A 24069-nucleotide genomic window follows, 5' to 3' on the forward strand; every position below is an offset into this window, starting at 1 on the left:
GACGTAGACCTGTCTTCTGTAAATACAGCATACTGAGGGATCACGCATTTTCCATGAGTCCATTTCATTCAGATAGCAGGTCGATTTGGAATGACCTTTCACAGTTCGTATCAAGGTAGGATTCGCGACCACCGTTGGTCTTGGTTAATTAGGCAATGTCTCCATGTCGCCCAATAGGACAAACTCAATTATGTAGATCTTTTGAATCTCTAACATCTTGTACACATCGTTGACATACACCGGCCAATTGGGGCACTGATTAGCACAGTAACCAATAACATGGCGACATGGCAGTCGCTCCACCTGAAAATGCCCACAGTCGTACATCTGCCGTGCAAAATCAACTACTAGCACTCTTTTACTAGGCATTTCGTGCACCTCAAACACCTCGTTTCTTCTATCAAGCCAGTGCCTAGCTTTGTTTTCTGCACGTTGCATATTTACTTCTATCTGATGAGTGGAAAACTCAGAGTAAGTAAATCCAGCACACTTCCACTGGTGAGCCTCAATACTCATTCGCATAAATAGCTCGATCAACCGATAATATATTACTCGGACAAGCGCCATGGCAGGAAGATTTTGGACACCCTTTAACTCTAAATTTATGCATTCAACAAGGTCCATCATCATGTGACCCCATCGATGTCCCTTATCAAATGCTAATGCCCACTAGAGACATTCGATGTTGTTGCACAACCGAGCATATGCCTTGCCTTGTTCTGCAACCTCTTGTAGTTGATGTTGCACTCCTGCACTGTCTTTGAATACCCTATGTTCACTACAAGCTTTTGCAAGTACGAGACCTTGAATTCCCTTAAGAAGTTACTATCAGTGTGCCAAAAACAAATTATCCACCAAACTCTTGGAGGTTTCCAATCACCTCCGCTATGATTTACCGCTGTCAGGATTGACTCATGGCAATCAGGATTATACCTACGTTGTCTCTTCTTACAATATGCCTTTGTAAATTACTGAGAAAAAAGCGCCACGCGTTAGCGGTCTCACCTTCCACAATGACAAAAGCAATCAGAACAATGTTTTGATTCCCATCTTGTGCAACTGCAATGATAGGCAAAATTGTGATTTACACTTTTTATAACTCGAACAATTCTTAGTAATGGCTCCAAAGACTTGGTGCACACTACTATGGTTCACTCACATTCTTCACAACTTTGCACAACTAACCAGCAAGTGCACTGGGTCGTCCAAGTAATAAACCTTACGTGAGTAAGGGTCGATCCCACGAAGATTGTAGGTATGAAGCAAGCTATGGTCATCTTGTAAATCTCAGTCAGGCAGATTATAATGGTTATAAAGGTTTTCAAAATTAATAATAAATAAAGCACAAAATAAAGATAAGATAGAGATACTTATGTAAATCATTGGTGGGAATTTCAGATAAGTGTATGGAGATGCTTTGTCCCTGTTGAATCTCTGCTTTCCTACTACCTTCCTTCAAACCTTCATACTCCTTTCCATGGCAAGCTGTATGTAGGGCATCACCGTTGTCAATGGCTACTTCCCATCCTCTCAGTGAAAATGGTCCAAATGCTCTGTCACAGCACGGCTAATCATCTGTCGGTTCTCGATCATGTCAGAATAGAATCCATTGATTCTTTTGCGTCTGTCACCATGCCCAACAATCGCGAGTTTGAAGCTCGTCATAGTCATTCAATCCCTGAATCCTACTCGGAATACCACAGACAAGGTTTAGACTTTCTGGATTCTCAAGAGTGGCCACCAAAGGGTTCTAGCTTATACCACGAAGATTTTGGTTAAGGAACCCAAGAGATACACGCTCGATCTAAGGTAGAACAGAAGTGGTTGTCAGTCACGCGTTCATAAGGATGGATGATGATGAGTGTCACGGATTATCACATCCATCAGGTTGAAGTGCAGCGAATATCTTAGAATAAGAATAAGCATGAATTGAATAGAAAACAGTAGCAATGGCATTAAACACCAAGTACAATAGTAAAAAGTTCTATTTATACTAAACTAGCTACTAGGGTTTACAGAAATAAGTCTAAGTGCAGAAATCCACTTCCGGGGCCCACTTTGGTGTGTGCTTGGGCTGAGCTTGAGCTTTACACGTGCAGAGGCTTCTCTTGGAGTTAAACGCCAAGTTGTAACGTGTTTTTGGTGTTTAAATCTGGTTTGTTACGTGTTTCTGGCGTTTTACTCCAGAATGCAGCATGGAACTGGTGTTGAATGCCAGTTTGCGTCATCTAAATTCGAACAAAGTATGGACTATTATATATTTCTGAAAAGCCCTGAATGTCTACTTTCCAATGCAATTTGAATCTTGCCATTTGAAGTTCTATAGCTCCAGAAAATCTATTTCGAGTGCAGGAAGGTCAGAATCCAACAGCATCAGTAGTCCTTTGTCAGCCTGAATCAGATTTTTGCTCAGGTCCCTCGATTTCAGGTTCAGCCAGAAAATACCTGAAATCATAGAAAAATACACAAACTCATAGTAAAGTCCAAAAATGTGAATTTTTCATAAAAACCAATGAAAACATCCCTAAAAATAGCTAGATTCTACTAAAAACTACCTAAAAACAATGCTAAAAAACGTATAAATTATCCGCTCATCACAACACCAAACTTAAATTGTTGCTTGTCCCCAAGCAACTGAAAATAAAATAGGATAAAAAGAAGAGAATATACTATAAATATCAAAATATCAATGAATATTATTTCTAATTAGATGAGCGGGACTTGTAGCTTTTTGCTTCTGAACAGTTTTGGCATCTCACTTTATCCCTTGAAGTTTAGAATGATTGGCATCCATAGGAACTCATAGTTCAGATAGTGTTATTAATTCTCCTAGTTAAGTATGTTGATTCTTGAACATAGCTACTTTTATGAGTCTTGGCCGTGGCCCTAAGCACTTTGTTTTCCAGTATTACCACCGGATACAAAAATGCCACAGACACATGACTGGGTGAACCTTTTCAGATTGTGACTCAGCTTTGCTAAAGTCCCCAGTTAGAGGTGTTCAGATCTCTTAAGCACACTCTTTTTACTTTGGATCACGACTTTAACCACTCAGTCTCAAGCTTTTCACTTGGACCTGCATGCCACAAGCACATGGTTAGGGACAGCTTGATTTAGCCGCTAAGGCCTGGATTTCATTTTCTTGGGCCCCCGTATCCATTGATGCTCAAAGCCTTGGATTCTTTTTACCCTTGCCTTTTGGTTTTAAGGGCTATTGGCTTTTTTGCTCTTGCCTCTTGGTTTAAAGAGTTAGTGGCTTTTTCTGCTTGCTTTTTCTTTTTCTTTCTACTTTTTTTCGCCACTTTTTTTCGCAAGGTTTGTTCTTCACTATTTTTTCTTGCTTCAAGAATCAATTTTATGATTTTTCAGATCATCAATAAATTTTTCTTGTTCATCATTCTTTCAAGAGCTAACAATTTTAACATTCATAAACAACAGGATAAAAAATATGCACTGTTCACGCATTCATTCAGAGAACAAAAAGTATTGTCACCACATCAATATAATTAAACTGATTTCAAGGATGAATTCAAAACTCGTGTAGTTCTTATTCTTTTGTATTAAAAACATTTTTCATTTAAGAAAGGTGAAGGATTCATGGAATTATTCGTAGCCTTAAGACATAGTTACTAAATACTAATGATCATGTAGTAAAGACACAAACATAGACAAACATGAAGCTCAAAAACCAAAAATAGAGAGATAAGAACAAGGAAGTTAAGGAATGAGTCCACCTTAGTGATGGTGGCGTCTTCTTCTTGAAGGACCAATGGCGTCCTTGAGCTCCTCTATGTCTCTTCCTTCCCTTTGTTGCTCCTCTCTCATAGCTCTTTGATCTTCTCTAATCTCATTGAGAATGATGGAGTGCTCTTGGTGTTCCACCCTTAGTTGGTCCATGTTGTAACTCAAGTCTTCTAGAGAAGTGTTGAGTTGTTCCCAATAGTTGTTTGAAGAAAGACGAATCCCTTGAGGCATCTCAGGGATTTCTTGATGATGAGCTTCCTCATGCGTCTTTTGAGATCCATGAATGGGCTCTCTTGTTTGCTCCATCCTCTTCTTAGTGATGGGCTTGTCCTCCTCAAAGAGGATGTCTCCTTCTATGACAACTCCAGCTGAGTGGCATAGATAGCAAATGAGATGAGGAAAAGCTAGCTTTGCCAAGGTAGAGGGCTTTTCGGCTACTTTGTAGAGTTCTAAAGAGATGACTTCATGAACTTCTACTTTCTCTCCAATCATGATGCTATGGATCATGATGGCCCGATCCACAGTAACTTTGGATCGATTGCTAGTGGTGATGATGGAGCGTTGGATGAACTTCAACCATCCTCTAGCCACAGGCTTAAGGTCCAATCTTCTCAATTGAACCGGCTTGCCTTTAGAGTCTCTTTTCCATTGAGCTCCTTCAACACATATGTCCATAAGAACTTGGTCCAACCTTTGATCAAAGTTGACCCTTCTAGTATAGGGGCGTACGTTTTCTTGCATTATATGTAAGTTGAACGCCAACCTTATATTTTCCGGACTAAAATCTAAGCATTTCCCCCGAACCATTGAAGATAATTCTTTGGATTCAGGTTCATACTTTGATCATGGTTTCTAGTAATCCATGCATTGGCATAGAACTCTTGAACCATTAATATTCTGACTTGTTGAATGGGGTTGGTCAGAACTTCCTAACCTCTTCTTTGGATCTCATGTCGGATCTCCGGATACTTATTTTTCTTGAGCATGAAAGGGACCTCAGGGATCACCTTCTTCTTGGCCAGAACTTCATAAAAGTGGTCTTGATGGACCTTTGAGATGAATCTCTCCATCTCCCATGACTCGGAGGTGGAAGCTTTTGTCTTCCCTTTCCCTTTTCTAGAGGTTTCTCCTACCTTAGGTGCCATAAGTGGTTATGAAAAAACAATAAAGCTATGCTTTTACCACACCAAACTTAGAAATTGCTCGCCCTCGAGCAAAAGAAGAAAGAATAGAATAAGAAGAAGAAAATATGGAGGAGGGGGAAGAGATGTGTATTTGGTCAAGGGGAGAAGAGAGGGTTGGGTTGTGTGAGACTGAAGAAGGATGGAGGGGTTTATATAGTGGAAGGAGAGGGGTTTGGTTCGGCCATTTAGGGTGGGTTTGGGTGGGAAAAAGATTTTGAATTTGAAGGTAGGTGGGGTTTATGGGGAAGAGTGGATGGATGTGAGTGGTGAAGAGGTAATGGGGAAGAGAGATTGAGGTGATTGGTGAAGGGTTTTTGGGGAAGAGTGTTATTGGGTTATGTGAAGAAGAGAGAGGGTAAGTTGAGGTAGGTGGGGATCCTATGGGGTCCACAAATCCTGAGGTGATCCTGTGGGGTCCACAAATCCTAAGGTGTTAAGGATTTATCATTCCTGCACCAATTATGCGTGTAAAATGCCCTCTGCATGCAATTCTGGCGTTTAACGCCAGATTGATGCTTATTTCTGGCGTTAAACACCAGCTCTATGCTTGTTTTGGGCGTTCAACGCCAGTCTGCAGCATGTTTCTGGTGTTAAACGTCAGTTCCATGCTTGTTTCTAGCGTTCAACGCCAGATTCATGCTCTGTTCTGGCATTGAACACCATCCAGATGCTCCTTACTGGCGTTTAAACGCCAGTAAGCTCTTCCTCCAGGGTGTGCTGTCTCCTCTGCTATTTTTTATTCTGTTTTTAATTTTAGTATTTGTTTTGTGACTCCACATGATCATGAACCTAATAAAACATAAAAGAAAAATAAAAATATAGATAAATAAAAATTGGGTTGCCTCCCAATAAGCGCTTCTTTAATGTCAATAGCTTGACAGTGAGCTCTCATGGAGCTTCACATATGTTCAGAGCATTGTTGGGACCTCCCAACACCAAACTTAGAGTTTGAATGTGTGGGTTCAACACCAAACTTAGAGTTTGGTTGTGGCCTCCCAACACCAAACTTAGAGTTTGATTGTAGGGGCTTTGTTTGACTCTGTATTGAGAGAAGCTTATCGTGCTTCTTTTTCATGTTTACAGAGGGATACCCTTGGGCCTTAAACACAAGGTAGTTCCCATTCAATTGAAGGACTAATTCTCCTCTATTAACATCAATCACAGCATCTGTTGTGGCTAGGAAGGGTCTTCCAAGGATGATGCATTCATCTTCTTCCTTCCTAGTGTCTAAGAATATGAAATCAGCAGGGATGTAAAGGCCTTTAACCTTCACTAACACGTCCTCTACCATTCCATAATCTTGTCTTATTGACTTGTCTGCCATCTCTAATGAGAAAGTGGCAGTTTGTACCTCAAAGATTCCAAGTTTCTCCATTACAGAGAGTGGCATAAGATTTATACCTGACCCCAGGTCACACAGAGCCTTCTCAAAGGTCATGGTTCCCATGGTACAGGGTATTAAGAATTTACCAGGATCTTGTTTCTTTTGAGGTAAAGTTTGCTGAACCCATCTATCTAGTTCACTAATGAGCAAGAGAGGTGCATCTTCCCAAGTCTCATTACCAAACAACTTGGCATTCAGCTTCATGATAGCTCCTAGATATTGAGCAACTTGCTCTTCAGTTACATCTTCATCCTCTTCAGAGGAAGAATAGTTCTTAGAGCTCATGAATGACAGAAGGAGGTTCAAAGGAATCTCTATGGTCTCTATATGAGCCTCAAATTCCTTTAGGTCCTCAATAGGGAACTCCTTCTTGTTTGGGAGACGTCCCATGAGGTCTTCCTTATTGGGATTCATGTCCTCCCCTTCCTCTCTAGGTTCGGCCATTTTGATTATGTCAATAGCCTTGCACTCTCTTTTTGGATTCTCTTCAGTATTGCTTGGGAGAGTACTGAGAGGAGTTTCAGTGATTTTCTTACTCAGCTGGCCCACTTGTACCTCCAAATTTCTGATGGATGACCTTGTTTCACTCATGAAACTTAAAGTGGCCTTAGACAGATCAGAGACTATGTTTGCTAAGCTAGAGGAGCTCTGCTCAGAATGCTCTGTCTGTTGCTGAGAAGATGATGGAAAAGGCTTGTTATTGCTAAGCCTGTTTCTTCCACCATTATTAAAGCCTTGTTGAGGCTTTTGTTGATCCTTCCATGAGAAGTTTGGATGATTTCTCCATGAATAATTATAGGTGTTCCCATAGGGTTCACCCATGTAATTCACCTCTGCCATTGCAGGGTTCTCAGGATCATAAGCTTCTTCTTCAGAAGATGCCTCTTTAGTACTGTTAGATGCATTTTGCCATCCATTCAGACTTTGAGAAATCATGTTGACTTGCTGAGTCCACATTTTTTTCTGAGCTAATATGGCATTCAGAGCATCAATTTCAAGAACTCCTTTCATCTGAGGCGTCCCATTACTCACAGAATTCCTCTCAAAAGTATACATGAATTGGTTATTTACAACCATGTCAATGAGTTCTTGAGCTTCTGTAGGTGCTTTCTTTAGGTGAATGGATCCACCTGCAGAATGGTCCAGTGACATTTTAGAGAACTCAGATAGACCATAATAGAATATATCCAAAATGGTCCACTCTGAAAGCATGTCAGAAGGACACCTTTTGGTCATCTGCTTGTATCTTTCCCAAGCTTCATAGAGAGATTTACCATCTTTTTGTTTGAAGGTCTGAACATCCACTCTAAGCTTGCTCAGCTTTTAAGGAGGAAAGAACTTAGCCAAGAAGGTCATGACCAGCTTATCCCAAGAGTCCAGGCTATCTTTAGGTTGTGTGTCCAACTACGTTCTAGCTCTGTCTCTTACAGTGAAAGGGAAAAGCATGAGCCTGTAGACTTCAGGATCTACTCCATTAGTCTTAACAGTCTCACAGATCTGCAAGAACTCAATTAAAAACTGGTAGAAATCTTCTGATGGAAGTCCATGAAACTTGCAGTTCTGTTGCATCAGAGCAACTAGTTGATGTTTCAGCTCAAAATTGCTTGCTCCAATGGCAGGGATTGAGATGCTTCTTCCATCAAATTTGGAAGTAGGTGTAGTATAGTCACCAAGCATCCTCCTTGCATCATTATTTTCAGCTGCCATCTCCTCTTCCTTTTCGAAAATTTCTGTAAGGTTGTCTCTGGATTGTTGTAATTTATCTTCTCTTAGTTTTCTCTTCAGAGTCCTTTCAGGTTCAGGATCTGCTTCAACAAGAATATTCTTGTCATTTCTCCTGCTCATATGAAAAAGAAGGGAACAGAAAATAATAATAGGGATCCTCTTTACCACAGTAAAAAGATTCCTTTATGTTAGTAGAAGAAGAAAAGAATAGAAGAAGGAAAAGAGGAAAATTTGAACTCAGAGAGGAAGAGGGGGTTTGAATTTTAAGATTAGGAGAAGTGTTAGTAAATGAATAAATAAATAGAAAGAGATGAGAGAGAAGAGTTTTTGAAAATTAACTAAAATAAAAGAAAAATATTAAAGTTAAAATTCGAAAATTAAGAAAAGGAATGAAATAAAAATTAAAATTTGAAACAATTAGTTAAAAAAAGTTTTGAAAAAAGAGGGAGGTAATTTTCGAAAATTAGAGAGAGGAAAGTAGTTAGGTGGTTTTGAAAAGATAAGAAATAGTATAACAAACAAAAAGTCAATTAGTTAGTTGAAAAAGATTTGAAAATCAATTTTGAAAAGATAATTTGAAAAAGATGTTTTGAAAAGATATGATTGAAAAAGATATTTTGGAAAAGATTTGATTTTTAAAATTAAAATTGATTACTTGACTAATAAGAAACTAAAAGATATGACTCTAGAATTTAAAGATTGAACCTTTCTTAACAAGAAAGTAACAAACTTCAAATTTTTGAATCAATCACATTAATTATTAGTAAAGTTTTCGAAATTTTGAAATAAAGATAAGAAAAAGATTTTGAAAATAAATTTTAAAAATTTTCGAAAATAATAAAAAAATGAAAAAGATTTGATTTTTGAAAAAGATTTTTGATTAAAAATTGAAATCTTGACTTGACTAACAAGAAACAACTTATTTTAAAAATTTTTGACTAAGTCAACCCAAAGATTTCGAATTTTTGAGTAAAAGAAGGAAAAGATATTTTATTTTTGAATTTTTAATGAGGAGAGAGAAAAATACAAAAATGACCCAAAACATGAAAATTTTATATCAAAACACATGATGCATGCAAGAACACTATGAATGTCAAGATGAACACCAAGAACACTTTGAAGATCAAGATGAACATCAAGACTAATTTTTGAAAATTTTCAAGAAAAGAAAAACATGCAAGAAACCAAACTTAGAAATCTTTAGTGCTTAGACACTATGAATGCAAAAATGCATATGAAAAACAACAAAAGACACAAAACAAGAAAATATAAAGATCAAACAAGAAGACTTGTCAAGAACAACTTGAAGATCATGAAGAACACATGCATGAATTTTCGAAAAAATGCAAAGATTTTTAAAAACATGCAATTGACACCAAACTTAAAAATTAACACTAGATTCAAACAAGAAACATAAAATATTTTTGATTTTTTTATGATTTTATTATATATATATATATATATTTTTTTTTTGGTTTTTCAAAAATTTCTTTTTTTAAAAAAAAAGAAAATAAAATAAAATTCTTTGAAAGATTTTTGAAAACTTTTTGAAAAGAAAATTACCTAATCTGAGCAACAAGATGAACCGTCAGTTGTCCAAACTCAAACAATTCCCGGCAACGGCACCAAAAATTTGATAGGCAAAATTGTGATTTACACTTTTTTTAACTCGAACAATTCTTAGTAATGGCTCCAAAGACTTGGTGCACACTACTATGGTTCACTCACATTCTTCATGGTGCGCGAAATTGTGAACAATACTTTTTCACAACTCTCATAATCCCCGGTCATGAGCCCCAAAAACTTGGTAGCTCAATACCATGGCATTACACAACTTCGCACAACTGACCAGCAAGTGCACTGGGTCGTCCAAGTAATAAACCTTACGCGAGTAAGGGTCGATCCCACGGAGATTGTTAGTATGAAGCAAGCTATGGTCATCTTGTAAATCTTAGTCAGGCAAACTCAAATGGATATGGTGATGAACGAAAATAACACAAAGATAAAGATAGAGATACTTATGTAATTCATTGGTAGGAATTTCAGATAAGCGCATGAAGATGCCTTCCCTTCCGTCTCTCTGCTTTCCTACTGTCTTCATCCAATCCTTCTTACTCCTTTCCATGGCAAGCTTGTGTAGGGTTTCACCGTTGTCAATGGCTACCTCCCATCCTCTCAGTGAAAACGATTGCATATGCTCTGTCACAGCACGCGGAATTCAGCTGTCGGTTCTCGGTCAGGCCGGAATAGAATCCATCGATTCTTTTGCGTCTGTCACTAACGCCCTGCCTGCTAGGAGTTTGAAGCACGTCACAGTCATTCAGTCATTGAATCCTACTCAGAATACCACAGACAAGGTTAGACCTTCCGGATTCTCTTGAATGCCGCCATCAGTTCTCGCCTATACCACGAAGATTCCGGTTAAAGAATCCAAGAGATATTCACTAGAGCCTTGGTTGCTTGTAGAACAGAAGTGGTTGTCAGTCACCTTGTTCATAGGTGAGAATGATGATGAGTGTCACGGATCATCACATTCATCAAATTGAAGAACAAGTGATATCTTAGAACAAGAACAAGCGGAATTGAATAGAAGAACAATAGTAATTGCATTAATACTCGAGGTACAGCAGAGCTCCACACCTTAATCTATGGTGTGTAGAAACTCCACCGTTGAAAATACATAAGAACAAAAGTGATCATTGGTTTCGACCCCAGAGAGGGAGCCAGAAGAACCAAGATGAAAATACAATAGCAAAAGGTCTTATTTATATAGAACTAGTAGCCTAGGGTTTACAGAGATGAGTAAATGACATAAAAATCCACTTCCGGGCCCACTTGGTGTGTGCTTGGGCTGAGCAATGAAGCATTTTCGTGTAGAGAGTCTTCTTGGAGTTAAACGCCAGCTTTTATGCCAGTTTGGGCGTTTAACTCCCATTTTGGTGCCAGTTCCGGCGTTTAACGCTGGGATTTCTGAGGGTGACTTTGAACGCCGGTTTGGGCCATCAAATCTTGGGCAAAGTATGGACTATCATATATTGCTGGAAAGCCCAGGATGTCTACTTTCCAACGCCGTTGAGAGCGCGCCAATTGGGCTTCTGTAGCTCCAGAAAATCCACTTCGAGTGCAGGGAGGTCAGAATCCAACAGCATCTGCAGTCCTTTTCAGTCTCTGAATCAGATTTTTGCTCAGGTCCCTCAATTTCAGCCAGAAAATACCTGAAATCACAGAAAAACACACAAACTCATAGTAAAGTCCAGAAAAGTGAATTTTAACTAAAAACTAATAAAAATATACTAAAAACTAACTAGATCATACCAAAAACATACTAAAAATAATGCCAAAAAGTGTACAAATTATCCGCTCATCACAACACCAAACTTAAATTGTTGCTTGTCCCCAAGCAACTGAAAATCAAATAAGATAAAAAGAAGAGAATATACTATAGACTCCAAATTATCAATGAAACTTAGCTCCAAATTAGATGAGCGGGACTAGTAGCTTTTTGCCTCCGAACAGTTTTGGCATCTCACTTTATCCTTTGAAATTCAGAATGATTGGCTTCTTTAGGAACTCAGAATCTAGATAGTGTCATTGATTCTCCTAGTTAAGTATGATGATTCTTGAACATAGCTACTTATTGAGTCTTGGCTGTGGCCCAAAGCACTCTGTCTTCCAGTATTACCACCGGATACATACATGCCACAGACACATAATTGGGTGAGCCTTTTCAGATTGTGACTCAGCTTTGCTAAAGTCCCCAATTAGAGGTGTCCAGGGTTCTTAAGCACACTCCTATTGCCTTGGATCACAACTTTATTTCCTTCTCTCTTTTTTTTTTCTTTTTTCGAATTTTGTTTTTTTTTTTTGAATAAAAATGCTTTTTCTTGCTTCAAGAATCATTTTGATGATTTTTCAGATCCTCAGTAACATGTCTCCTTTTTCATCATTCTTTCAAGAGCCAACAATTTTAACATTCATGAACAACAAATTCAAAAGACATATGCACTGTTCAAGCATACATTTAGAAAACAAAAAGTATTGTCACCACATCAAACTAATTAAGCTAGTTTTAAAGATGAATTCGAAATCCTGTACTTCTTGTTCTTTTGTGATAAAAACAGTTTTCATTTAAGAAAGGTGATGGATTCATAGGACATTCATAACTTTAAGGCATAGACACTAAGACACTAATGATCACAAGACACAAACATAGATAAATATAAGGCATAATTTTCGAAAAACAGAAAAATATAGAACAAGGAGATTAAAGAACGGGTCCACCTCAGTGATGGCGGCTTGTTCTTCAAGATATGGAGTGCTTGAGCTCCTCAATGTCTCTTCCTTGTCTTTGTTGCTCCTCTCTCATGATTCTTTGATCTTCTCTAATTTCATGGAGGAGGATGGAATGTTCTTGGTGTTCCACCCTTAGTTGTCCCATGTTGGAACTCAATTCTCCTAGGGAGGTATTTAGTTGCTCCCAATAGTTTTGTGGAGGAAAGTGCATCCCTTGAGGTATCTCAGGGATTTCATGATGAGTGGGGTCTCATCCTTTTCTTAGTGATGGGCTTGAGGTCATGCCTTCTCAGTTGAACCGGCTTCCCTCTTGAATCTCTCTTTTATTGAACGCCCTCTTCACAAATGTCTATGAGGACTTGGTCCAACCTTTGATCAAAGTCGACCCTTCTTCATGGCCACAACTTCATAGAAGTGGTCTTGATGCATCCTTGAGATGAATCTCTCCATCTCCCCTGACTCGGAGGTGTAAGCTTTTGCCTTCCCTTTCCTCTTTCTAGAGGTTTCTCCGGCCTTGGATGCCATAAATGGTTATGGAAAAACGAAAAGCAACGCTTTTACCACACCAAACTTAAAAGGCTTGCTCGTCCTCGAGCAAAAGAAGAAAGAAGAGAGTAGAAGAAGAAGAAATGGAGGAGAGGGAGATGGCTTTGTGGTTCGGCCAAAAGGGGAAAAAGTAGTGTTTAGGGTGTGTGAAAATGTAGGAGTGAAGATGATAGTGGGATTTGATAGGTGGGGGGTTTTTGGTTGAGAGGTGTTGAGGTGATTGGTGAATGGGTGAAGAAGAGAGAGAGTGGTGGGGTAGGTGGTGATCCTGTGGGGTCCACAGATCCTAAGGTGTCAAGGAAAAGTCATCCCTGCACCAAATGGCATTCAAAAACACGTTTTGAGCCAATTCTGGCGTTAAACGCCGGGCTGGTGCCCATTTCTGGCGTTTAACGCCGGCTTCTTGCCCCTTTCTGGCGTTTAACGCCAGTCTGGTGCCCCTTTCTGGCGTTAAACGCCCAGAATGGTGCCAGACTGGGCGTTAAACGCCCAACAGCTAACCTCACTGGCGTTTAAACGCCAGTGGGTGCATCCTCCAGGGTGTGTTGTTTTTCTTTCTGTTTTTGCTTTTTTCATTGATTTTGTGACTTCTTATGATCATCAACCTACAAAAGACATAAAATAAAAAAAAATAGTTAATTATAAAACATTGGGTTGCCTCCCAACAAGTGCTTCTTTAATGTCATTAGCTTGACAGAGGACTCTCATGGAGCCTCAGAAATGCTCAGAGCTATGTTGGAACCTCCCAACACCAAACTTAGAGTTTGAATGTGGGGGTTCAACACCAAACTTAGAGTTTGGTTGTGGCCTCCCAACACCAAACTTAGAGTTTGACTGTGGGGGCTCTGTTTGGCTCTGTTTTGAGAGAAGCTCTTCATGCTTCCTCTCCATGATGACAGAGGGATATCCTTGGGCCTTAAACACTAAGAATTCTTCATTCACTTGAATGATCAACTCTCCTCTATCAACATCAATCACAGCCTTTGCAGTGGCTAGTAAGGGTCTGCCAAGGATGATGGACTCATCCATGCACTTCCCAGTCTCTAGGACTATGAAATTAGTAGGGATGTAATGGTTTTCAACTTTAACCAGAACATCCTCTACAAGTCCATGGGCTTGTTTTCTTGAGTTGTCTACCATCTCTAGTGAGATTTTTGCAGCTTGCACCTCAGAGATTCCTAATTTCTCCATTACAGAGAGAGGCATGAGGTTTACACTTGACCCTAAGTCACACAAGGCCTTCTTGAAGGTCATGGTGCCTATGGTACAAGGTATTGAAAGCTTTCCAGGATCCTGTCTCTTTTGAGGTAGTTTCTGCCTAGACAAGTCATCCAGTTCTTTGGTGAGCAAAGGGGGTTCATCCTCCCAAGTCTCATTTCCAAATAACTTGTCATTTAGCTTCATGATTGCTCCAAGGTATTTAGCAACTTGCTCTTCAGTGACATACTCATCCTCTTCAGAGGAAGAATACTCATCAGAGCTCATGAATGGCAGAAGTAAGTCCAATGGAATCTCTATGGTCTCAGTTTGAGCCTCAGATTCCCATGGTTCCTCATTGGGGAACTCATTGGAGGCCAGTGGACGCCCAGTGAGGCCTTCCTCAGTGGCGTTCACTGCCTCTTCTTCCTCCCAAAATTCGGCCATGTTGATGGCCTTGCACTCTCCTTTTGGATTTTCTTCTGTATTGCTTGGAAGAGTACTAGGAGGGAGTTCAGTAATTTTCTTGCTCAGCTGACCCACTTGTCCTTCCAAATTTCTAATGGAGGACCTTGTTTCAGTCATGAAACTTTGAGTGGTTTTGATTAGATCAGAGACCATGGTTGCTAAGTCAGAGGTATTCTGCTTAGAACTCTCTGTCTGTTGCTGAGAAGATGATGGAAAAGGCTTGCTATTGCTAAACCTGTTTCTTCCACCATTGTTGTTATTGAAACCTTGTTGAGGTCTCTGTTGATCCTTCCATGAAAGATTTGGATGATTCCTCCATGAAGGATTATAGGTGTTTCCATAGGATTCTCCCATGTAATTCACCTCTTCCATTGAAGGGTTCTCAGGATCATAAGCTTCTTCCTCAGATGAAGCCTCCTTAGTACTGCTTGGTGCTTTTTGCATTCCAGACAGACTTTGAGAAATCATATTGACTTGTTGGGTCAATATTTTATTCTGAGCCAAAAGGGCATTCAGAGTGTCAATCTCAAGAACTCCTTTCTTCTGACTAGTCCCATTGTTCACAGGATTTCTTTCAGAAGTGTACATGAATTGGTTATTTTCAACCATTTCAATCAGTTCTTGAGCTTCAGTAGGCGTCTTCTTCAGATGAAGAGAGCCTCCAGCAGAGCTATCCAAGGACATCTTGGACAGTTCAGAGAGACCATCATAGAAAATTCCTATGATGCTCCATTCAGAAAGCATGTCAGAGGGACATTTTCTGATTAATTGTTTGTATCTTTCCCAAGCTTCATAGAGGGATTCTCCTTCCTTCTGTCTGAAGGTTTGGACTTCCACTCTAAGCTTACTCAATTTTTGAGGTGGAAAGAACTTTGCCAAGAAGGCATTGACTAGCTTTTCCCAAGAGTCCAGGCTTTCTTTAGGTTGTGAATCCAACCATGTTCTAGCTCTGTCTCTTACAGCAAAAGGGAATAGCATAAGTCTGTAGACCTCAGGGTCAACCCCATTAGTCTTGACAGTGTCACAGATTTGCAAGAACTCAGCTAAAAACTGATGAGGATCTTCCAGTGGAAGTCCATGGAACTTGCAATTCTGTTGCATTAGAGAAACTAATTGAGGCTTAAGCTCAAAGTTGTTTGCTCCAATGGCAGGGATAGAGATGCTTCTCCCATAGAAATCGGGAGTAGGTGCAGTAAAGTCACCCAGCACCTTCCTTGCATTGTTGGCATTGTTGTTTTCGGCTGCCATGTATTCTTCTTCTTTGAAGAATTCGGTCAGGTCCTCTAAAGAGAGTTGTGCTTTGGCTTCTCTTAGCTTTCTCTTCAAGGTCCTTTCAGGTTCAGGATCAGCCTCAACAAGAATGCCTTTGTCTTTGTTCCTGCTCATATGAGAGAGAAGAGAACAAGAAATGTGGAATCCTCTATGTCACAGTATAGAGATTCCTTGAAGTGTCAGAGGAAAAGAAGAGTAGAAGACAGAAGTAGAAAATTCGAACTTATCAGAGAAGATGGAGTTCGAATTTTGCATTAAGGAATAGTGTTAGTCCATAAATAGAAGGATGTGAGAAGAAGGGAAGTGATTTTCAAAAATTAAGTAAAAATTTTGAAAACATTTTTGAAAAACATTACTTAATTTTCGAAAATGAAAGTGGGAAAGAAGTAAAGTGATTTTTGAAAAAGATTTTGAAATTAGAAATCAAAGAGATTTGATTGAAAATTATTTTGAAAAAGATGTGGTTAAGAAGATATGATTGGTTTTAAAAAAAATGTGATTGAGAAGATATGATTTGAAAAACATTTTAAAAAGATTTGATTTTGAAAAATTAAAAACTTGACTAACAAGAAAAGATATGATTCAAACATTAAACCTTTCTCAACAGAAAAGGCAACATACTTGAAATGTTGAATCAAATCATTAATTGGTAGCAAGTATCTTTGAGAATGGAAAGAAATTGATTTTGAAAAAGATTTGATTGAAAAATTGATTTGAAAAAGATTTGATTTTGAAAAGATTTTGAAAACTTAAAAAAAATTTGATTTGAAAACAAAATCTTCCCCCTTTAGCCATCCTGGCGTTAAACGCCCAGAATGGTGCACATTCTGGCGTTTAACGCCGAAAACCATACCCTTTTGGGCGTTAAACGCCCAACCAGGTACCCTGGCTGGCGTTTAAATGCCAGTCTGTCCTTCTTCACTGGGCGTTTTGAACGCCCAACTTTTTCTGTGCAATTCCTCTGCTGTATGTTCTAAATCTTCAATTCTCTGTATTATTGACTTGAAAAGACACAAATTAAAAATATTTTTGGATTTTTAATAATAAGGAAAAATCAAAATGCAACAAGAATCAAATAACAATGCATGCAAGACACAAAACTTAGCAGTTTGTATACTACTGACACTAATGAGAATGCATATGAGACACACAAAACACTCAAGTCAAGAGAATTTAAAGATTAGAGTAAGAAATCATCAAGAATTACTTGAAGATCCTTAAGATACATGAATGAATGCAAGAAAAACAGAAACATGCAATTGACACCAAACTTAACATGAGACTCTAGACTCAACAAGAAACATAAAATATTTTTGGTTTTTATGATTTTGTAATTTTTTTTGGATTTTTCGAAAATTAAGTGGAAAAGAAAATAAAGATATCAAAATTCTAAATGAGAATTCCAGGAATCATGCAATGTCAGTCTAAAGCTTAAGTCTAAGGAAATTAGACATGGCTAGCCAAGCTTCAGCAGGACATTGCATTCAAGAGCTAAATTGATGAAAATCAATCAGCTTTGGTGATGATGAGAACATCACCTTGAAACACTAGAATTCATTCTTAAGAACTCTGAAGAAAAAATACCTAATCTAAGCAACAAGATGAACCGTCAGTTGTCCAAACTCAACAATCCCCGACAACGGCGCCAAAAACTTGGTGCTTGTTGCCGGATCTTGGCACTAGTGTTACCAAAAGCTTGCTCAAAACTTGAACAATCCCCGGCAACGGCGCCAAAAACTTGGTGCGCGAAATTGTGAACAATACTTTTTCACAACTCTCATAATCCCCGGTCATGAGCCCCAAAAACTTGGTAGCTCAATACCATGGCATTACACAACTTCGCACAACTAACCAGCAAGTGCACTGGGTCGTCCAAGTAATAAACCTTACGCGAGTAAGGGTCGATCCCACGGAGATTGTTAGTATGAAGCAAGCTATGGTCATCTTGTAAATCTTAGTCAGGCAAACTCAAATGGATATGGTGATGAACGAAAATAACACAAAGATAAAGATAGAGATACTTATGTAATTCATTTGTAGGAATTTCAGATAAGCGCATGAAGATGCCTTCCCTTCCGTCTCTCTGCTTTCCTACTGTCTTCATCCAATCCTTCTTACTCCTTTCCATGGCAAGCTTGTGTAGGGTTTCACCGTTGTCAATGGCTACCTCCCATCCTCTCAGTGAAAACGATTGCATATGCTCTGTCACAGCACGCGGAATTCAGCTGTCGGTTCTCGGTCAGGCCGGAATAGAATCCATCGATTCTTTTGCGTCTGTCACTAACGCCCCGCCTGCTAGGAGTTTGAAGCACGTCACAGTCATTCAGTCATTGAATCCTACTCAGAATACCACAGACAAGGTTAGACCTTCCGGATTCTCTTGAATGCCGCCATCAGTTCTCGCCTATACCACGAAGATTCCGGTTAAAGAATCCAAGAGATATTCACTAGAGCCTTGGTTGCTTGTAGAACAGAAGTGGTTGTCAGTCACCTTGTTCATAGGTGAGAATGATGATGAGTGTCACGGATCATCACATTCATCAAATTGAAGAACAAGTGATATCTTAGAACAAGAACAAGCGGAATTGAATAGAAGAACAATAGTAATTGCATTAATACTCGAGGTACAGCAGAGCTCCACACCTTAATCTATGGTGTGTAGAAACTCCACCATTGAAAATACATAAGAACAAAAGTGATCATTGGTTTCGGCCCCAGAGAGGGAGCCAGAAGAACCAAGATGAAAATACAATAGCAAAAGGTCTTATTTATATAGAACTAGTAGCCTAGGGTTTACAGAGATGAGTAAATGACATAAAAATCCACTTCCGGGCCCACTTGGTGTGTGCTTGGGCTGAGCAATGAAGCATTTTCGTGTAGAGAGTCTTCTTGGAGTTAAAGGCCAGCTTTTATGCCAGTTTGGGCGTTTAACTCCCATTTTGGTGCCAGTTCCGGCGTTTAACGCTGGGATTTCTGAGGGTGACTTTGAACGCCGGTTTGGGCCATCAAATCTTGGGCAAAGTATGGACTATCATATATTGCTGGAAAGCCCAGGATGTCTACTTTCCAACGCCGTTGAGAGCGCGCCAATTGGGCTTCTGTAGCTCCAGAAAATCCACTTCGAGTGCTGGGAGGTCAGAATCCAACAGCATCTGCAGTCCTTTTCAGTCTCTGAATCAGATTTTTGCTCAGGTCCCTCAATTTCAGCCAGAAAATACCTGAAATCATAGAAAAACACACAAACTCATAGTAAAGTCCAGAAAAGTGAATTTTAACTAAAAACTAATAAAAATATACTAAAAACTAACTAGATCATACCAAAAACATACTAAAAACAATGCCAAAAAGTGTACAAATTATCCGCTCATCACTTCACAACTTCGCACAACTAACCAGCAAGTGTACTGGGTCATCCAAGTAATAAACCTTATGTGAGTAAGGGTCGATCCCACGGAGATTGTTGGTATGAAGCAAGCTATGGTCATCTTGTAAATTTCAGTCAGGCAGATTATAATAGTTATAAAGGTTTTCGAAATTAATAATAAATAAAGCACAAAATAAAGATAGAGATACTTATGTAAATCATTGGTGGGAATTTTTGATAAGTGTATGGAGATGCTTTGTCCCTGTTGAATCTCTGCTTTCCTACTACATTCCTTCAATCCTTCATACTCCTTTCCATGGCAAGCTGTATGTAGGGCATCACCGTTGTCAATGGCTACTTCCCATCCTCTCAGTGAAAATAGTCCATATGCTCTGTCACAGCACGGCTAATCATCTGTCGGTTCTCGATCATGTCGGAATAGAATCCATTGATTCTTTTGCGTCTATCACCACACCCAACAATCGCGAGTTTGAAGCTCGTCACAGTGATTCAATCCCTGAATCCTACTCGGAATACCACAGGCAAGGTTTAGACTTTTTGGATTCTCAAGAGTGGCCGCCAAAGGGTTCTAGCTTATACCATGAAGATTCTGGTTAAGGAACCCAAGAGATACACGCTCGATCTAAGGTAGAACGGAAGTGGTTGTCAGTCACGCGTTCATAAGGACGGATGATGATGAGTGTCACGGATCATCACATCCATCAGGTTGAAGTGCAGCGAATATCTTAGAATAAGAATAAGCATGAATTGAATAGAAAACAGTAGTAATGGCATTAAAACTCGAGGTACAGCAGAGCTCCACACCTTAATCTATGGTGTGTAGAAACTCCACCGTTGAAAATACATAAGTGATGGTGGTCCAGGCATGGCCGAATGGCCAGCCCCCAAAATGTGATATGAATTCAAACAATAGGGAAAAGGACCTGGTCAAAGACACTTAGTAGAATAGTAAAAAGTTCTATTTATACTAAACTAGCTACTAGGGTTTACAGAAATAAGTCTAAATGCAGAAATCAACTTCTAGGGCCCACTTTAGTGTGTTCTTGGGCTGAGCTTGAGCTTTACACATGCAGAGGCTTCTCTTGGAGTTAAACGCCAAGTTGTAACGTATTTTTGGAGTTTAACTCTGGTTTGTGACGTGTTTCTGGCGTTTTACTCCAGAATGCAACATAAAACTGGCATTGAATGCCAGTTTGCATCGTCTAAACTCGAACAAAGTATGAACTATTATATATTGTTGGAAAGCCCTGGATGTCCACTTTCAAACGCAATTGAAAGCGTGCCATTTGGAGTTCTGTATCTCCAGAAAATCAATTTCGAGTTCAAGGAGGTCAGAATCCAACAGCATCAGCAGTCCTTTGTCAGCCTGAATCAGATTTTTGCTCAGGTCCCTCAATTTCAGCCAGAAAATACCTGAAATCACAGAAAAACACACAAACTCATATTAAAGTCTAGAAATGTGAATTTTGCATAAAAACTAATGAAAACATCCCTAAAAGTAGCTAGATCCTACTAAAAACTACTTAAAAATAATGCCAAAAAGCATATAAATTATCTGCTCATCATGCAACCAAAAGACAACCTTTATATTTTCCATATAAGTGGGTGCCGTCAACCTGAACTCACAGCTTACAATATTTGAAAGCTCTAATGCATAGATTAAAACTCCAAAATATCAGGTGAAGTAACCTAACACCATCCACCTTTTCACCCCTGTTATACAGGGGTCGTGTTTCTATTTAGACTTGTAAACTAGGTATCTTCTGAACCATGGTCGAGAACCACAACAATAAAGCTTGGTAAGATTTTTTTCATCCATCGAAAACTTTGGCTATCGACTTCTGCTTTGCCAACCAAGCCTTTTGGTAACTAATGGTGCAGTTGAATCTTGCTTGGACTTCTACAATTATTGATTTCACCTTTATGGACGGGTCGGATTCAACCAATGGTTTATTAGCCTCAACAATGGTATCTGAATCCAACTTGGAGTGATCCTGTGAAATCGTTCCCATGGAACATGTGTGTCTCACGTTGTATCTCCGAATCTCCCAACAAATTTTCTTCTGTATCAAGCTGACTCGGATAAGCTAATCGCACCCACGTCCATACATCTTGCATTTTGCATAGAACGTCCATACATCTTGCATTTTGCATTTCTAGCCACTCCTCACATACCTATGTTCGCATATTCGGGGAATTCTAGTGCATGCATGGCATCAAGATCCAAGCTACGCATAAAAGGTGAAACGTCCATGGGTTGACTGACTGAGGGTGAAACTACTAAAGTTTTCGCGGCTGCCTCACCTCTCCATCGCCGTCCTCGTCCTCATCACCAGCTTCATACGTAGCTTCGAACTCCTCTTTACTATCATTGTTCATTCCTTCATACGCTTCAACTCTATCATCTTGCATGTATTGGTCATGTTGAATCTCATCCACAGTTATATGTTCAAATTCAACATACAACTCGATCCTTGGGTGTTGTACCTGAGGTTGCTGGTGAATATGAAACATTCGCTAAATACTTGTTTCGTTAATGATTAGGATAATCTCGAACTGTATTAGACTGCCAAATACGACAACCGGACTCCTGTAGAGAATGTTACCCACCCTCTTTAAAATTTTACTCTGTATGCTCTGACAAAAACCGTACTGTAGTTCTGCGAACGTTATAGTATACGAAACCACAAACGAAAATGTATTCTCACGTGCGAAGCTCACCCCTCATATGTATTTCGTATAACCTCACCGTTGTGGTAAACCACTATATTTGCAGTGCCCTCCATCACACCAACAATACACTAAAACACCTCTCTCACAATGAAGTAAAATGGTAATGAACTTCGGTTTTTATAGGCAGAGGATTCACCTCGCATGTTACGTGTTAGAATGCCATCGAATCTGCATTTGACATGTATATAACACGCAGAGTGCGTATTGCTTTGTACGCCTGACACGTATTCAACGCGTATGGTACGTGTTGCTTGGATGATTGCCACATGGACAAGACGCATGGTGTGTGTTGCTTCTGATAAGGACATATGTATGTGCTGAATCAATACGTTATCTGCGTGTTGGCTCTACTATATCTATAACGTCTATCCACCTGTATATATACCAAAAAAAATTATTTACAGCAAAAACTCACATATTTTTCATATTAATTTTTTTAGCCTATATATGTAAGAAGCTTTTACTTTTCTTATAATATGCAAATTTTTTTTGTATCTCTATCTTGTAGTCTCCAAAAAGTCTTTTTATTTTCAGAGAATGGGAAAAAGCAGTTTAATGTTATATGTTGGGTTTTTTTTTTATTAGTTATGTATTATTAGTTATGTATTTTACCGTTGCATCAACTTAACTGCATACAGTTGCGTTACATTACATAGTATCACGGTACTTATAAAACATAAAATTTAAAAAATAAACAAGTATGGTCGTAGGACTTAAGATTACGCCTCAATAAATAGTTAATGAGAAAAAAAATACAACATAATATCATACTATTTTTTCATACTCTACCAAAAGGGAAAAAAAAGTAAAAGACTTCTCATAAATTGTAAAAAGCTTTTTAAAAAAAAAAACTTTTCACAAACAGCTCAGAACTATATTCTCATATTTAGCCTAAGAAAAATGCTATTTGTACGATAAAATTCAGCCTTTATTCAATCTTTAAATTTAATATTTTATTATTTTAATTTTTTAATTAATCATATTTTCTATTTGTAAGAAACCACTTTTATTTTGAATACTTATCACCATAAAATTTGTAACCACTTACAATACATTAATTTTTTGCAAACTAAACCATAAAACTCGTAACAACTTTTCGTGACTAATTTTTAAAAAATTAGTGAAGTTTTCAAAATCAATTAAACTCACTTCAATTTTTTTTTATTCAAAACATTCAAAACTCATGTCAAAAACACATCTGAAATTAAATAAACAACATAAGCACATTCAAAAATATGTATTAACACATCTAAATTATTCTCATTGTAGTTCTAAATTACATATTGAACACAGAAAAATTAAATTCAAATACACATTCAAAATGATAAGAATGCACTCTAAATATTTTATCAACACATCCAAAACTCATATAAAAAAAACTTATATATGTACATAAGAACATAATGAATAACGTAAACACATCCAAAATTAAATATTGACACATTTAAATTAGGTTAACATTACAACTCCTAAATCAAACATATTAGTGCAAACAAAAAAATTATAATCACAAATACATTTAAAAAAAGAAAAAAAAAACAAACACTTCCAATATTATACATAAATTTAAATAAAAATAGAACTTTTTATTAAGCGAAAAAAAAGGATAACATATCTTCATGAATGAACTCAACCAATTTTTTTTTTTAAATTTTGCAAGCAGAAATACCAGAAATAGAAGGAGTGCGACATGGGAAAAGAGACAGGAGGAGGCGCGGGAGAAGGGAAGCGGTTGTGCGTGGCGCGAGGGAGGAGACCAAGGACGGAGAGGAGTCCATCGATGGAGGAGGTGTGGGGGTGTGCGCAGGGAAAGTGCGCGTCGTGGGAGGAACGCGTCGTTGAAGGAGGATATCGTCGCAGAGGAGTGCGCAATGCGGGAGAAGACGAGAGCGGACTACAGATGAGGAGGAGGAGGCGCTGCTGAATCTTTACGGAGCGAAGATTTTTTTAGTGATTTAAGATGGTTTAAGATTTATTTTAGAATTTTAAATTCGAATTTTAAATTTTAACTAATTTGATTTTTGGATTTGTATTTAAATTGTAATATATTAATAATTAAATATATTAAATCTGAAACAGAAATTTAAAATTGAAATTGAAATTTTAAATTTTAGTTTTATTTAATTTGTATTTTGAAT

The 24069-nt window shown here is 38.5% G+C and overlaps 1 non-coding gene across 1 annotated transcript; it reads left to right on the top strand.

The window, feature by feature from the left end:
* Positions 1-15279: 15279 nt before the first annotated feature.
* Positions 15280-15387, top strand: LOC112713646 (small nucleolar RNA R71). Its single transcript, XR_003158616.1, has one exon. It is a non-coding gene; the product is annotated as a small nucleolar RNA R71 (small nucleolar RNA).
* The last annotated feature ends 8682 nt before the right edge of the window (positions 15388-24069 follow it).

Source organism: Arachis hypogaea, chromosome 9 (assembly GCF_003086295.3).
Source record: "Arachis hypogaea cultivar Tifrunner chromosome 9, arahy.Tifrunner.gnm2.J5K5, whole genome shotgun sequence".
Lineage (NCBI taxonomy): Eukaryota > Viridiplantae > Streptophyta > Magnoliopsida > Fabales > Fabaceae > Arachis > Arachis hypogaea.